The following is an 18,087-nucleotide window of genomic DNA, read 5'->3' as shown; positions in this document are numbered from 1 at the left end:
CATTTGTTTCATGCTAGGAGCCAGCCTCCTCTGGAGCCCTTAGGAAGGATCCAGATTAATCTTTATGAATAACTTAATAATTATTAATCCTCAGGAGGCTACTGATGTGGCAGGGTTCTGAGTTTGGCTGTTTTCCATTCCTCTTCTCCCACACTTGCCTCCCACAGCCACTTGTTCTGGGCCTGGGGATGGGAGGTGGGGGTGTTCCCAACAGAAGAGCCCTCTTTCTTGGGCTCCTGGGTGGCTCAGTTGTTAAGTGTCTGCCTTTGGCTCAGGTCATGATCCCAGGGTCCTGGGATTGAGCCCCGCATCGGGCTCCCTGCTCCGCAGAGAGCCTGCTTCTCCCTCTCCCACTTTCCCTGCTGTGTTCCCTCTCTCGCTGTGTCTCTCTGTCAAATAAATAAATAAAACCTTTAAAAAAAAAAACAAGGAAGAGCCCTCTTCCTTCTCTCTGGTTGTTGGGCAGGTGGGGTTGCCCAAGGCTGTCAAGACATTTTCAGCCAAGACCTCAAAGCATGCTGGGACCCTGTTGTGGGTTGAATTGTACCCTCTCCCCACTACTCTTCCTGCCAATGTTGAAGTCCCGATTTCCAGTACCTGTGAATGTGACTTCATTCAGACATAGTGTCTTTGCAGATAATCAAGTTAAAACAAAGTTATTAGGGTTGGGCCTGATCCAATATGACTGTGTCCTTGTAAAGAGGGAATTCGGACACAGAGACATGCACAGAGGGAAGATAGTATAAAGGGAGAATGCCAAGGGACGCTGAAGGCTTGGCATCTACAAGCCAAGGAACCTCAAAGATTGTCAGTAGACAACCAGAAGCTGAGGGAGAGAGAGGCCTGGACCACATTCTCCCTCACAGCTTTCAGGAGGCACCAACCCTACCTGTGCCTTGATCATGGACTCTAGAAGAGAGAAGTTTCTGTTTAAGCCCCTCAGTTTGTAACAGTCCTAGGTAATGAATACAGGTCTCAGTGCTGGGGTGTAGGCAGGGTGGAGGAATGGAGAGCTGTAGGTGGTGACCAGGAGCCTCACCCTGACAAGTGTCCCAGGGGTGGGGGAAGGTCTGGCCTGAGCCAATCTGTCAGTCATCTTTGTGGATGGGTGGAGGTGACCTAGTGGCAGAAATGAAAAGCCTTGCCAGGTGTATGGCCAGCTAAGGAGTTCTTGGAGTCTGGACCAGGAATCCAGCCCATGGATGACTGGGAGAGGGAGCCAACCCCAGTCTACGGGGAGAGGGCTGGAGGATCTGGTCCTGTGCCGAGCCTTGGGGCAGAGACATCTGGGGCTCACCAGTGTCCATCTCCTGTGCTTATCAAGAATGTTCCAAGGCTCCACTGGGAATGTTCTGGCTCTGTTTCCTCTGCCCTTTGGTTCTGACTAGCTGTTGCCAGTGGAATATAGAAGTGATGGGATCACCTCTGAGTCGAGGTTGTTATGAGGGAGTGTGCATTCTGAACACATCCTCTCTTTTCCTTCTGGGGTTCAACTCCCCAACCCCAGAGGTGAGATCGCCTTGGGTGACCCTCTCTTTCCCAGATAAGAAACCTCTTCCCAATGAGATCTCTTCTCCAAGAACCTCCTGGATTCCCCAAGAGAAGCTGGGGTGCCCAAGCCTGACCTTGGAGTCTCTTTGATTTGCAAGATTGCTTATTTTCATTTTAAAGGAAACATTTCTAATTAAGGTAACCAAAACCTATGCGCTATTTTTGGATGCAACTTTTTTTTTTTCCTTTGGTAAGACAATTTGTTCTAATTAGTTGTAAAAATTATTCCTGGGAAAATTATATAATTTACATGCAATTTACAAAATAGGCCTTTGATATTATTTGTGCTGCTACTTTGCTGTGAAGTTAGTAAACAGCATAAACACTGGACCTGGGTGAATGTGTTCCAAGGGAAAGGGTCCCAGTGGCTCCCGATGTGAGGGCGTGGCTTTCCGGATGATGGAGATGCCAAGTTCTCACTGTGGAGGCCCATTCTCCCCAGAGGCGGCCGTGGGGGTGCCAGCTGACCCCAGCCATACCCCCCTGGTGCTGGATTGCAGTTTTGGGATGACTCATATATGGCTTTCCACGTGTCTCAGCTCCGGTGTGATTCGTGAGTACCCAGAGGAGAGCAAGGCCTCTTGGAAGGTGCTTCGGGGGGAAGGGAGGGAGGTCGTCGGGTGCATGGAGGCCTCCATCCTGGGTGGTGTTTTGTTTAGGGACTTGGATGAGGGCCATAGGTCAATGAAGCACACTGGTAGATGGTGTGAGACTGGGAGGGATAGTCAACGGGGTGGAAGACAGGATCCAACAATCTCTCGGCAGGCAGGAGCTATGTTCCAGCCTCCCACGAGGAAATCCAACAGGTGCATCTGGAAAATCACCCATTAGGTGCACTGTGGGGGAAGATGACACCTAACAGTGGCCTATCAGTCAGGTCCAATCGGGAGGCAGAAACCACAGAAGGTATTTTAAGAGCAAGGGTTTCATAGAAGGGACAGGCAGTCATCAGAAAACTGAAAAGGTAAAAACAAAACACCAAGGCATCACAGTTGTGGGGGGGGAGTGCCCCAGAAGTTAGAAGCTAGGAGAAAGATCCTCAAGGAGTTGGGGGCTCAGACCTCCCAGGAGGAAATGCCAGCAGGTGAGGGCTGGGGGTGGGGGGAGGCATGAGGAGACTGGTTCTGTAAGTGGGGGAAAAACCCCACAAACTGGAGTGGGTTTTTGTAACTGGGATGAAAGACTGCTGCTGGGGTGAAGCAACATGCGGGGCAATGCTACCAGACAAGAATTAAGGTCTACCGTGGAAGGGAGCGCCACCTTTACTCCCCCCAGGCTGCAGGGGAGAGACAGAGCCGACTCCATCTGCATGGATCCAGGTGGGGAGCCGTCGGGGATGGCTCCGGAAAGGCAGGTTCCAGGTTGGGATAAAGAAGACTTGGTTTCCCTTAACAAAGAAAAAGAAAACTCGAATTTTCTTTCTGCTTTTAGAAGCAATGCCTGTTATTGTAGAACACTTGGAACATACAGGTTACTGAGATGTCAGTTAGGGTGCAGGGAGAGACATTATCTCTCAGAGTTCCAGGGGAAATGAGCTGGCCCCTCGATCCCCAAAACAGAGGACACTCAAAGCCTCTGTGTGTTCCCCTCTGGTTTATGTTCTCCAAGCCTCCCCTGCTTCTTAGAACCCTGCCCGCATTGTCCTGAGGCACAGCGGGGCCTGGTGTCAGCTTCCCCTTGGGCCAGGCCCTCAAGGATTCAGCTTCTAGCCCACGTATGCATCAAGGTCTTTCTCCAAAGCCAGATTCTTTCTGAGAGGAGTTTTGGCACCAGCTCTTAAGATAATTACATTTTTTCCACCTTGTTGCATATAGAAAAGTTTAAAGAAGCAAATAAAAATCATTTGTAATTATACCTTCCAACGATGACCACTGTTAACCTTTTGGCCTTTTTTCGCTTGTGCAAACGTATTCATTTTGAAGATAATTGGGATCATAGTGAATATTATAATTTTGTATCTTGCTTCCCCTTCTCCCATCACTTAATACATGAACATTTTCTGAAGGCCGATACGTGTTTTTAAAAATCTCTTTTTGCCACGGTGACCCCAGGACGTGGTTCTTTGGCCATTGTCACAACGTGTCATATGATCTTTTGCTTTAATGGATTTTTTTCCTTTGATGACTAGTTTTCTTGTTGATACATTTGTACATAAATCTTTGTGCATATCTTTGAACATTTCCTCAGGATAGAACCTAAAAGCAGGACGACTGGTTCAAGTGATATATTAAAAACACCTTTTATTATGGAAAAAATTTCAAATATATGTTGGAGAGTGTTGTGAACCAGACATCCTGTGTTATCATTCAGCTTTCATGATTACTGACATCCTGACAGTTTTATCTATCCCCTTCTCATTTTTTTTTTTGAATATTTTAAAGCAGGTCCTGATGTTGTATTATTTCCCCTGTAAAAGTTAAGTTTTACTTCTTAAATAGGTACAATAACTTCTTGCAGCATAACCAGGATGCCATTTGCACACCTAAAAAAAATTGACAATAATTCCTAAATATCACCTAATACCGGGGTAGGTCGAATTTTCTCCAATGATCTCAAAAATGTCTTCCCACAGACAACTTGTTTGAATCAGGATCCAAACAAAAGTCCAGGTTTTGCGTTTGGTTGATGAGTCTTGTAAATCTCTCTACATACTACTTCTCTCTCTTTTTGAAACCATGCTCTTTGTGTATTAAAGAATCTGGCGTAGGGCGCCTGGGTGGCTCAGTTGGTTAAGCGACTGCCTTCGGCTCGGGTCATGATCCTGGAGTCCCGGGATCGAGTCCCGCATCGGGCTCCCGGCTCAGCGGGGAGCCTGCTTCTCCCTCTGACCCTCGCCCCTCTCATGCTGTTTCTCTCTCGCTCGCTCTCTAAAAAATAAATAAAATCTTAAAAAAAAAAAAAAAAGAATCTGGCGTAACACAAAGTTTTACAGTTCTCAATACATATTAGAAAACCGATTTCCAGGAGGGTTGTAACAATTAGTGCGTCTGCTAGCTGCGTGGGGGAGCACACATCTTTTCTTCAGCATCAAATGTCACACTTTTTAATAAAAATCAATTCGATAGGTGAGAGCTGACACCTTACGGCTGCTTTAGCTGACATTTCTATGATTATGAACACAATCAAATGTTTTTTCCCCATATGCATCGTAGCTGTTTGTATTTCTTTTGTGAATCACCTCCTTCGACCTTTGCCCCTTTTAAAAAGTGATATTGATTATCATGCTTGAGTCCGTAACATAGAGAAATTTAAAGTTTTTATGCAGTCACACTCGTTATCTTTTCCTTTGTGAATCTTCTATTGCTTGCATGCTTAGAGAACCCTTTCCGTACCCCCAAATTCCATTCACCTACATTTTTTTTCTTGTTTGATTTTTTACTGAGTTTTTAAGTCCGTTTGAGATCTCATCTAGTTAGATCATTGAGCTAGTATCATGGATTGAATAATCCTTCATCCTTCATTTCTTTGCTAGTTTGTGATATGCCTTTATCATGCTCTAAATTCATTTACACACACACACACACACACACACACACACCCTGGTCTGTTCAAGAAGAACTTGTGCAATCAGGAGTCCTCTGGCCTTGAGTGGTGGTGAGTACCCTGTGATGGTAAGTGTGTAAGCGGGTAAAGCACCACATCAGGCTGGGATCTTCTGCCTCTGGCAATTTGGAGGTTTCTGATTTCCCTGCTCTCGAAGGCCTGTGCACCCCCCATCAGCTCTGGGAGGCAATGATAGTCCCTCTTCCTTCCCCTCCTTCTCCTGCTCTTCCTGCCTCCAGGACGGACCTTCAGACTCCTGCTTCTGTGGGGGCTCACGGCAGGGCAGCCAGGACCTTGCCAAGGGGGCTGGACCCGAAGGACCTGAAGGACCCGAAGGACTCGAAGGCCTCCCTCAGCTGGTTGCCTACGGCTCACACTGCCGACCCGCACGGTGCCCACAGTCTGGACTCCTCTCCCAGGAGAAGTGGGCTTTGTCCGCTTTCCCAGATGTTCTTTGTCCTCTTAGCATTTCCCCCAACTTACAATCACAGCCAATTTTGTTGTTTGCTTCTCCGCTGGGCTGTAAGCTCCCAAAGACAGAGGTCTTGGATTCCCGTGTCTGACACATGGCAGGTACCTAGGAGTTGAAAAAAATGGATGGCCGTCCTTTGGAACTGGAGGGTGACGGCTATGGTGACTTCATAATCTAAGCAAAAATGAGAGCCTGTCATCTGGCCAGAACAAATGCTCTTTTGGGGACAAAGGGACAGCGTATCTGAAATTGAGGTCCATCCCAGAAAATCTAGAACAGCTTGCTGTCACAGAGAGGGCTGCGTCTCCCGACTCTCAGGTCTGTGTGGAGCCGTGAAAGTCACCCATTGTGACCCTGCTCTGACGTCTGACCTCCAGAGCTGATTATTTCTCCTCTCCATGAGCACATTCCCGACAAAATGGGGTCGGGAGACATTTGCATCCAAACCACCAAGCTCTTTAAATGCTGGGGCCCGGAGGCCCGATGGGTTTATTAGATTATCATTGCGGAAGTTAATAAAGAATTAATTTCTCTTCGTGTGACATCCAAAGGCAGTTATTTCAGGAGCCTGTCCATTTACACAAAGCCAAGTATTTGTCAAGTGTCAGAGGGAATTCCCAGGTCCCAGCCCCCCCCCTCAATAATTCTGGATTAGGGACAGCCTGAAATGACATTACACAAATTTTCTTTCAAGATGCATTGAGCTCTGGGGACCACTCAGGAATTTCAGGTTCCTGAAGGTTATACTGTCAGCAAAAGGGCTTGGGGGCGGGGGGAGGGGGGAAGAGCAGGAACCACTGCAACATTCCAGCTGGGCCGGCTCTGGAGGGGGGCAGCTTGGGGAAGGGGTGGGAGGAAGCCATGTATGGCCATTAGTCTGGGGGGGCCCATTCGCCTCCCGAAAACAACATACTTATTGCCATTTGTATCGCAAACCTCGTGCCCAGCTTGATGGTTTTTCCTTGTTCTTTGCTCGGGGCCAGGGAGGGGCCAGGGCCTGCCGGGGACTGCAGGACTGGCCCATGTCACCTTGTGGAAATATATTAGGGAAGGTCAAGGCACCATCAGTACTTGTCTCGGAGTTAAGTGCTGGGAAGGGGAGGGCACTACTAGCCCCTAAAAGCAAGTGGTCCAGCAGCTGGGCGCCCGTCAGAGCCATGGGGCGGAAGTCTCTGGGGCTGGGCAGGCGGGAGGGGAACCTGAGTCCGGTCCAGGCCAGGCTGCTGGAGTGGCATCTGGAGGCTGGTGTGGAACAGCCCAGACGTCTTGCCAGAACTCCTAAGACACTTGCCCGTGAATATCAACAGGCCGCTCAGACTCTGCAGGTCCCAACCTGAACCCTGCATCTCTGGATCACCTCCCCCCACACGTACCTGATGCTTCAGCCAGGTGGAGCTTCTCCCTCTTCCTCCAAGGGCATCAGGCCCTTTCAGACTTCTGTGCCATTGTCTTTCCTAGGAATGGCTCCTCTTTCCTTCCCTGTTTGTTGTTTGAGAGCTAGCCCAGGTGTCACCTCCTCTGTGAAGGCCTTCCTGACTACCTCAGGAAGAGTCAAAGTCTCCTGCCAAGGCCACAGTTTGGTATGCAAATTAAAGACCCCCACCCTACTTCCCCTGGGGTCACATTTTTTTGGCAAATGGAAAGTGCCCAAGCGTGAATTAGAAAAAGGTGTCTTTTCTCTCCTCCCCCCCCCCCCCCCACGGCCATAGTCCCCACAAGGGCTCATGGTTAGGTAAGAGGAGTGTGGGCTGAATTTCAGCCCCAATGACATTCTTAGCTGACTGTATTTGGGTAGTGTGTGACCTGGACAACCACCCATGGCAGCCCTGCTCCTTCCTCTGAGACTCTGCATGCCCCTCTGCCTAATTGTGTGACTGTGTGTATTAGTTTCCAGTCGCTGCTATAACAAACTACCGCAAACTGAGTGGCTTAAAATAACACAAGGTTATTCTCTTACGGTTCTGGAGGTCAGAAGTTTGAAATGGGTCTTCCTGGGCTAAAATTAAGGTGTTTGCAGGGATGAGTACCCTCTGGCAGGTCTAGGGGAAATTCTGTCACCTTGCTTCTTCCGGCGTCTAGAGGCCACCTGTATACCTCGTCTCGGGCCCCTTCCTCTGCGTTCAAAGCTGGCCGTGTAGATCTTCATCTCTCCCTGGCTCTGACCACTGCTCTGTCATCACACCTCCTTTTTTGACTCCGATTCACCCGCTTCCCTCTTTTAGTTATAAGGAGTCTTGTGATTATGCCAGGCCCACTTGGATAATCCAGGGCAATCTATCTCAGAACCTTCATTGACTCCCATCTGCAAAGTCCCCTTTGCCACATGAGGTAACGTGTCCACAGGCTCCGGGGATGAGGCTGTGCACATCCTTGGGGGCCGTTATCTAGCCCAGCCTAACATGTGATCCCATATATCAAAATGCTTTCTCCTACTAACTGTGAAATTCCTGAGAGCAGAATCCCTGTTTTGCTCAGCGTTAAGTGTCTCGAGAATGTTTGTGGATCAGATGCACGGGGCCGTTGGACACACGGGACCCCCGTATGCTCTTTCCCAAGAGCATTGGTGACAGACCTGCATAGCTCTCGGAGCAGTTTCGTCCTTCAGGGGACACATGGCAACGTCTGGAGACAGTTTTGGTTTCCGTAGATGCTCCTCAACATCCTAGAGGGAATTTGGGCATTAAAGACTTACCCAGCTCACCAAATCTACGTGGCTGAGGTTGAGAAATCCTGGTTTACACCAGGACTGCATGGCTGGAGACCCCTGGAAGGACCTCTGGGCTAGCACCTGGGCTAGAGATCTCAATGTGTCCCACGCTGTTTTCAACGGGCCCAGCCAGCTCCCAAGTGCAGGAGAGAAAGCAGAGCATCGGAGGTGCCGCACTCGCCCAGGTTTATAGCCAGTCCCTGATGGGGTCGGACTTCCAAGCTAGGTCCCCTGACCCACCCCGTGGGCAGGTAGAAGAATGACCTGGATGCCTCCCTCCAGCGCACTGGGCCCGCCCGGCTTCCCTCCTTCTTCTCTGCTTTCCTGATCCTGCTGCTTCACTGAATCCTTCCTGCCTGTGCCACACGTGTCCCCAGATTCGGTGTCACTTCCCCCTTTTCTGCTTTCCCTCAGTCACCTTGATTGCCTTCCCTGGGGCGCAGTGCTTGAACCTTTGCATAGCGGACTCCTCTTTGCTGACCTCTGGTCTCCGTTTGGCACCTGCTCTGCCTGTCAGGACGGCCACCACTCGGAAACCTTCGGTGGCACCTGGGACTGCTGCCTAAGCCCAGCATTCAAGTCTTGCTCTGGCCAAATGGAAATGCTCGCTTTTCTCCAAACCCACTTTGCATGTCCTCGCTCTCTTGTTTCCCAAGCTCTTCCCCCCTCCCCCGAAGAGCATCCCTCTTGTTCCTCATTTTATACCCCTGTTGCCTTCAGGAGCAGCATAGATTTGGCATCAAGCCTGCAGGTCAGCTTGTGGTTTTGGGAGAAGCAGGAGGTTGATTCACTAATCAATAATTTTGTTGATTTATTCAGCCAGTGTTTACAGAGCATTGCTGTGTCACTGGCATGGGGTGGGACTGGGGGCATATGGAAGTGCACGAGAACATGGTCTCAGTCGTCAGAAAGCTCGCAGCCTCCAGGGGAGACAGACACAGAACAGCTAATATTGCAATCCATGATTTAGTTTCAGCTGTGCTTAGGGTGCTGCGGAGAGGTTTGGGGTGAGAGCTGCTGTGGGAGCCTGGTCAGCAAAGTTTCTCTGAGGAGGTGACATCTGGGCCCAGGACCTGGTGGTCGTTGTCTGAGCGGAGTGCAGCTTGAGCTGAGGGAGGGGCTCTCTGTCGAGGGGGGCAGTGTGGCTGGGTCGGTATAAATCAGGAAGACCTCTGCCAGGCCCCCTGAGCTCTATGGAAAGGTTACCCCGAGCAGTGCTTCCTGGCCAGGCTTGCTCAGATGCTATTAATCCAGCTTCCAGGAAGGGCATCAGGCTGGGAAGGGCGCTGGGGGCAGAAGGACGGGAGGATATGAGGGTGGGGGTCGGCTGGACGGAGCAAGAGCCCAGGGACGCTGGGCATGATCTTGCCATTGTCATGCCAGCCCTAGCTCTACTTCCTACCTGCAGTGTGACCCGGTGACCTGCGTTTCTAGCTGTCCACACCTGGGCCTTGGGGCCCTCAACCCAGATCGTAGCTGCACATTTACTTGTGTGATTGATGAGTGCCTGCCTCCCTAGCCAGCTATGAACTCATGGGGCAGACTCCAGATGTTCACCGTATCCCCAGCACCTTGTGCAGGGCCTGGCGGGCACTCCGTACACATCTGCATCCCCAAATGAGCCGGGACCACTGGGGCTCACCTCTCCTGTGGCCCCAAATGAGACTACTGTGGGCTGAATTATGTACCCCCTCATTTGTATGTTGAAATCCTAGCCCCTCAGTAACTCAGAATGTGACTGGATTTGGAGATCATGTCTTCAAACAGGTGGTTCAGTTAAAATGAGGTCATGGCAGTGGGACCTAATCCAATACGACTGGTGTCCTTATAAAAAGGGGGAATTTGCGCGCGCGCGCGCACACACACACACACCCAATGCCATGGAAAGTCTGGAATTATGCTGCCACAAACCAAGGAGCCCCTGGAGGCTGGGAGAGAGGCCTGGGACAGACCCTTCTCTGGCATCTTCAGAGAGACCTTGGTCTTGCTGACACCTTGACCACGGACTTCTAGCCTCCAGAACTGCGAGACAATGACGATTTGTTGTGGAAGCCACTCAGGTCTGTGGTACTCCCCTCTGGCAGCCTCGGCAAGCTCCTACAATGCCATAGCCCTCTGGCAAGCCTGCCTCCGGCTGGGGCCTCTGCTGGCTCAGGGTGACAGGAGCTGTATGCGTGAGGAAGGCTGAGTCCCAGCTCTGGGGAAGTGGAAAGGTCTCATGCCTTCCGCCAAGCGTCCTCCAGGCCGGTGGTCCGGGCAAGGCAGGGTGAGGCTTGGCTGAAGTACCCTCTCATTCCTAGCATCTGGATTTGCAAATCAAAGGGTCTCTTCCAGGCAAGTTCCTGAGCCACGGGAGCCCAAGTGACAGTGTCATTCTCCAGGCCCTGGGAGGCCCTGCTTGGATGGATTTGGGCGGTTAGGAAGGTGGCCGGAAGAGAACCTCGGCCAGCAGACAGGAGCCAGGTGCATTTCAAAGGGGCTTGCCCAGGGGCCCTTCCTTCCCTGCATGGGGGCTGTGGGGGGCCCCCACAGCCCTACGTCCTGGACCAGGTTAACCTTTAACTAGGCGGCTCCGGGCCTCAGCTGCTGGGCCTGGGGCTCCTGCCGGCCCGTGAGCAGGTCTGCTTTTCTGCTCTTGTCTTCAGCGAACCTGAGTCCCTGATGAATTGCCCACACCCCCCCGCCCTGAGCCCTGCCACCATGTTGAGTGCTGGTGTCCCCAGCAAAGATGAATGGGCCCCACTAATGAGCTGGAGGCGGCGGCACTGTGACCCCTGACCCCGCGCACTCGGAGCCAGCGGCCTGGGGAATGGCCGCCCCAAGCCTGCTTAATGTGTCGGGCTGGCCTCTGAAAGGAAAACACATTTATTGCTACTTAGAGAAAATTGATCTAATTGGGCTGGAAGCATTCTGCTGATGGAACATGGAATTTTTATTAGGAGGATGACTCAAGTTCAGCCAAGGTATCCCAGCTGGGAGGCGGCGAGAGTGTGTTTCTAGGGATTTCACCCAAAACCCTCTCTCTGGCTGATACCGAATTTCTGGGGCAGGCTGGGTCTGCGTCCCCGCTGCGCTGCCTGCAATCTGTACCCTGGCAAGCTTTGGCCGCTTCTCCCAGGCCTGAGGCCCTAACTGCAAAATGAAAAAAAAAAAAAAAAAAAAAAATTCTTGCATCATTGCAGTCTTGTGCGCAGGAGACAAGCTTCTGGGCATCGGGGCTGTGGCGCAGGGGACTGGGTCCGACGGGACCTGCTTGAGCCAAGGTTACATGTGGTTTCAGTTCCTTTGGCCAAATCTCCTGCAGTTCAGAAACGAACCAGCCAAAGCCTTGTTGGCTCTGATTGAGGTGACTCATCTGAGTTTTTTAGACGGAGCTCTGGTCCCTGAAATGTGGGGGTCATGCTCCCTGACAATCTTGCATCTCAGCTCGCCCTCCAGCTTCTTCTCCTCCAGCTCTTATTGCAACAGAGTCTGTTCAATAACTTCCCTGGACCCCATTACTGCTGTTCTGGCTTCCATACAGGTTGTCATAGTCACTGACCACCTGACCAGGGGACTGTCCCCAGGTCCTCCCTGGCCTCTCAGCTCATTCCAACCCGGGTCAAGCCTCCACACTCACTCCAAACCAGTCCACGCTGCATCGCAGTTCACCCGGCACACCTGTGCATTCTCTGCAAACGGACCTTTCTGAAACACAACTGAGATTGGGTCACTCCCAAGCTTAAAACCCTTCCATGGCTTCCCAGTGCTTCCAGGGTAAAGCTCCAATGCCTTAGCCTACACACGGGACTCATCAGCAGGGTGATCATATCTAGCTCATAATCATCTGATAGGAGACAATTTTACCTCGGACAAAGAGTACATTGCATGGGTTGTGTGGGTAATAGGTGTCAATCAAGACTGTCCTGGGCAGGGGTACCTGGGCAACTCAGTTGTTTAGGCGTCTGACTCTTGATTTCGGCTCAGGTTATGAGTTCAGGGTCATGAGATGGAGCCCGAGTCTGGCTCTGTGCTCAGTGGGGAGTCTGCTTGAGATTCTCTCTCTCCCTCTGCCCCTCCCCCTGCTTGCATTCTATCTCTCTCTAAATAAAGAAATAAAATCTTAAAAAAAAAAAAAGGACTGTCCTCAGAATGGCTAAAATTAACAAGTCAGGAAATGACATGTTGGCGAGGATGCGGAGAAAGGGGAACCCTCCTACACTGTTGGTGGGAATGCAAGCTGGTGCAGCCACTCTGGAAAACAGTATGGAGGTTCCTCAAAAAGTTGAAAATAGAGCTACCCTATGACCCAGCAATTGCACTACTGGGTATTTACCCCAAAGATACAAAAGTAGGGATCCAAAAGGGTACATGCACCCCGATGTTTATAGCAGCAATGTCTACAATAGCCAAACTGTGGAAAGAGCCAAGATGTCCATCAACAGATGAATGGATAAAGAAGATGTGGTGTGTATATATATATATATACATATATATATATATACACACACACACACAATGGAATATTATGCAGCCATCAAAAGGATTGAGATCTTGCCATTTGCAATGATGTGGATGGAACTGGAGGGTATTATGTTGAGCGAAATAAGTCAAACAGAGAAAGACATGTATCATATGACCGCACTGATATGAGAAATTCTTAATCTCAGGAAATAAACAGAGTTGCTGGAGTGGGGGGTGTGGTGGGAGGGATGGGGTGGCTGGGTGATAGACATTGGGGAGGGTATGTGCTATGGTGAGTGCTGTGAATTGTGTAAGACTGTTGAATCACAGACCTGTACCTCTGAAACAAATAATACATTATATGTTAAAAAAAAAAGAAGAAGAAGAAGAAGATAGCAGGAGAGGAAGAATGAAGCGGGGGAAATCGGAGGGGGAGACGAACCATGAGAGATGATGGACTCTGAAAAACAAACTGAGGGTTCTAGAGGGGAGGGGGGTGGGAGGATGGGTTAGCCTGGTGATGGGTATTAAAGAGGGCACGTTCTGCATGGAGCACTGGATGTTATATGCAAACAATGAATCATGGAACAGTACATCAAAAACTGATGATGTAATGTATGGTGATTAACATAACATAAAAAAGAAAAAAGGACTGTCCTGGGCAAACTGGGATGGAGGGTTGCTCTGTCCATCCTGACTTGGCTCCTGTCGCATCTGTGGCCACTCACTATGGTGCTTCCTGTGCTTCCAGCAAAGCCCGAAAATACCAGCTCAAGGCACTCACCTTTGCCTTAGCACATGCTGTTCCCTCTACCTGGAACAAATGCCCTCTCTCTCCCCTTTTGGCCCGTGTTCTTCCAGCCCTGGCTCCTGTGTCATGTCCGCAGCTTTTTCCTGACTCTCATCGATAGCGAAAGCTGTCTCTTTGTATCAGTCATCTGTTGCTGCTGCATAAGGTGTAGTCCAAAACGTAGTGGCTTAAAGCCACAAACACTTATGATCTGACAGTTTTGTAGAATCAGGGAGCAGCTTAACTGGGTGGTTGTTGCTCAGGAGCTCTTAGGAGGTTGCATCAAGGCGTCGGTGCTGGGCGTTGTCAGGAGGTCTCAGCTCCTCCTATAGGTGCTGCCTGCTGGTCCTCATGGCACAGCAAAGGAGGAAGGACCCCGAGACCACGACCTGAGCTGAAGGTAGACACTTAACCGACTGAGCCACTCAGGCGCCCCTAGCTTCCACCTTTTAAAGGAAGGCATATTGTGGAATTTGTGGACACATTTTATTTATTTTTTATTTTTTAAATTAAATTAAATTTTATTTAAATTCAATTAATTAATATATAGTGTATTATTAGTTTCAGAGGTAGCGTTCAGGGAGAAAAACCGTAAGAGACTCTTAACCATAGGAAACAAACCGAGGGTTGTTGGGGACTGGGGTAACTGGGGGACGGGCATTAAGGAGGGCACGTGATGTAATGGGCACTGGGTGTTATGTGCCACTGATGTGGGCACGTTTTAAAACCACCACACTTTGTTTCATCAGAGAGTCTCTCAGAGGCCCATCCTCAGGATGCCTGCATCGGAATTGCCTGGGACACACACAAAAAATGTAGTTTCCCAGGTCTCCCACCTCAGTGGATTGAACTGGAATCTGAGGGTGGTGGGGAGTGGGGTGAAGCGAATGAGGCCGAGAATCTGTGTTTCTGTGCAAATCCCCCTAAGATTTAGGAGCCACTGCCTTCACAGGACAATGGTTAGAAAGATGAATCCCATTCTCTGGATTTGAATTCTAGTTCGACCACTTGTTAGATGTTGTGATTTTACACAAGTTACCTAAGCTCTCTGTAGCTTCATCTGGAAAATGGGGCTAATAACGGTACCTTTTCACTGTTCCAAATTCTAAATAAGTTAAATTTGTATAGTGTTTAGAATGTTGCCTAGCAACTGGTAAGTAATAGAAATATTTGTTACATTAAAAAAAATCAACAAAAAGCAACACCTGGAAAATAATTCATTTTAATAATCAGTTTACCTTCCTATTTCCCATATTAGGTAGAAGCTTCTGGAAGGCACATCTCTGGTCCTCAACCAGTGTTCCATATGTGTTTATGGATCAAATCTCAGTGGTTCTCAACAATGGCTGCTTCTTAGAATCACCTGTTCTTTTAAAAAATCAGAGAATATCAAAGCCCAGCCCTACTAGAGGCCAGCAAAATCACAGTCCTGGGGTGTGGGCTCTCCAGGAGATTCTCAGGTGCAGCCAGGGTTGAGAATGATGAGAATGAGCAAGCGAAGTAGGGGCCCCTTTGAACTGAAAGTTTTGGTTTAGATGAGGCTTTTCCAGAGCCCAGTGATTGGGTGCAGGGCTGCTGGGCACATGGTGGGTGCTAAGGACTGCCCCAAACCCACACTGGGAATCCGTGGCCAACAAAGGATTTCTGCCTATGTTTCCAGAGTTTACTGGGTGCTGGCATGGTAAGATTTTGGAGTTGTTTATGGGGAGTATGGAAATGCTTATTCCAAGTAGGGACCGTGGGCAATGTGGGAATTGGGACCTGTAGCTTTAATTGTGTCGATGGCCTGGCCTGGAGTCTTTGTTCTGCCGCTCTGGGGTCCCCACCTGTGGCTGAGGGTTATCACACCCATCCTACCTGGCTGGTAAAGAAGCTGTGACGGTAATGCCCCCGGAAACTCTCTGTGAAGGGAGCCACAGAGGCAGAGAGTGATATTGTTGTTATGACCAGTGGAAATGAAAATAACTGGTGGCCAGGATGTGCCAGGCTCTGCACACTGGGCTGTGGGGCATTGGCTTCTTCCTCTTGGCTGGTGGAGAGGGCAGGGGGCGTAGTGTGCAGGGCTGTCCCCACAGTGCTGCCTGGCTCTCTGCTGGGAGGTCTGCAGCTGGCCTCGATCCGTCCGCGGGGCACCCGGGGCTATGTGCGTGCGTGCATAGCGATCGCCCTTTCTTCTCCCTGCAGCAGGGCCGACAGTTTGGGGTGACCACTCTGGCCCGAGAGGAAGGAGGATGACCAATGAGGTTGGAGGCCTGGCATAGGAGGAAGATGTGGAGAGAGAAGAAGCCGGAGTCAAGTTAAGTCCTAGAGTGAGGGCAGAGGGGACCTGTAGGTGTGAGGGGCAGGGTCACGGAGAGAGAAGTCAGGGAGGACTCCTTGGGGTTTGGTTCCAGCAGCAGGGTGGTGTCGCTTCCTGAGAGAGGAAACATGGAGAAGATCGGTTCATTTTGGCCACGGTGAGTCTGAGATACCTCGTGGAAGTGCACAGAAGGATGGAGTCCGGAGTCCGAGGGGAGGCCGGGGTTGGACATGAAAATATTAAAGTTGCCATTCTGTAGATGATATTCAAACCCTGGGAATGGATGAGATAGTGTAAGGAGAGAACTGCAGGGGGAGAGAGGGAAGGAGGGAGAGAGAGACAGAGAGAGAGAGAGAGAGAGAGGAGAACGAGCCCAAGATGCAGCCCTGGAGGGCTCTGACGCTTGGAAGTTGTGGGGTGGCAGGGACCTTGCAGAGCAGAGAAAGAGCACCAGGGAAGCAGGAGGAGAAGGAGGGGAGGGTGATGGCATGGAAATCAAGAAAAGAAGGTTCTGCGATGCCAAGTGGCCAGCTGAACAACATGGGGCAGAGGGCACGTGAGAGCTGAGTATCCCATGGGGGGACAGATGAGGCATGTGGGGAGACAGCCTCCAGCAGTGGTCAAGTCTGTACATGCGCCATGTGTCTGGTCTGGAGAGCTGCAAATGTTTCCCAGAGCAGGAAAGATGGGAGAGATGAGGGAAGATCAGGAGCAGGTTCTGGAGACAAAGGGCTCCCCCTGACTCGGGCTCTGGGTCACACCCTCACCCAGGAGTTTCCCAGCAATTGGGGATGCTGACCTGAGCCAGCTGGAGCTAGGGGTGAGGAAGGAAGAGGAAATTCTTAATTTTAATAAACCAACATGATTTCATTTCAAATCTTTTATTTTTAATGAATTTTATGGGTGTCCTTTAGGGACTCAGTCTCAGAAGGTACCTCACTAGCAATTCCTCTGGGATAGACCCACTGTTAGTTATCAGGAGCTTGGAGCAGCTCAACCTCATGGTTTTTTGTTTTTTTAAGATTTTACTTCTTTATTTGAGAGGGAGTGAGCATGAGTCCGGGTAGGGGTAGAAGGAGAGGGAGAAGCAGACTCCCTGTTGAACGCGGAGCCCAACACAGGGTTCAATCCCAGGACCCCGAGATCATGACCTGAGCTGAAGTCAGATGCTTAACTGACTGAGCCACCCAAGTACCCCCTCAGCCTATGGTTTGTAGCAATAAGGGAGGGCTTTGTATGTGGGGGCTCTGGCCAGCTGGATAAGCAGGATCCCAGACACTGGAGGAGCCCTCACTTAGGACCCTGGGTCCCCAAGAAGATCGAGCCTACTTTCTTAGGCAACCTTATCCTTGTTCCGTGATGCTGTGTATGGCAAGAAAGGGTGCGGAGGGCTGACTTCATTTGGTCTGTGATTGGCCACATTTCTTGAGTGGCAGGGCCCTTTTTATTCTCAATTATTGACCTAATGTGGTTAAAGGATGGAGTTAGTACCTGCCTTTGAGTCCTAGACATGGACCATTTCTCCCTTCTTCTCTCCCTCTCTCCTCTCCTCAATCTATCCATATTCATCCATCCATCCATCCATCCATCCATCCATCCATCCATCCATATCCACCCATCCATCCATATCCATCCATCCATCCATCCATCCATCCATCCATCCATCCATCCATATCTACCCATCCATCCATATCCATCCATATCCACCCATCCATCCATCCATCCATCCATCCATCCATCCATCCATCCATCCAGCACATATCTGATTTCCTCTCCTGCCACTCTTCCCTCTCCTCACTCCAGTCTGTCTACACTGACCTCTTTTCAGCTCCTTGAACTACCAAGCCTTAGGGCCTTTGCATTTGCTATGCCCTCTGTCTGTATTCTTCTTCCTCCAGAATCTCATAAGGCCAACTCCTTCAAACCACTTTCTTGAAACCTTGCTTAATGGCACCTGTCAACAAGGCCTTCTTGACCAGCTAATTTGTTTTCAGTTGGTGCTGCTCTATGCCAGTGCTCAAGCTCCCTTATCCTGCCCTGCCCCCAGTCCCTGTACTTTGTCTTCTAGCGTCTGTTTACTTATTTGTAGAATGTGAACTCCATAAAGAGAGGACTGTTTATCTTGCTCACTTAGAACAGCATTAGCACATCAGAGGTGTTCATTAAATCTTCATCAATAAGTGAACATTTATTTAGCACCTACCATGTACCAGGCACCATAGACACTGGGCTAGAGACCAGGAATGTAGCAGAGAACAAGGCAGGCAAGGCCTCTGCCTTCA

The sequence above is a fragment of the Mirounga leonina genome, unplaced genomic scaffold, assembly GCF_011800145.1.
Source record: "Mirounga leonina isolate KUSES-001 unplaced genomic scaffold, KU_Mleo_1.0 Mir_150, whole genome shotgun sequence".
Taxonomy (NCBI): Eukaryota; Metazoa; Chordata; class Mammalia; order Carnivora; family Phocidae; genus Mirounga; species Mirounga leonina.
This window is presented reverse-complemented; position numbering follows the sequence as displayed.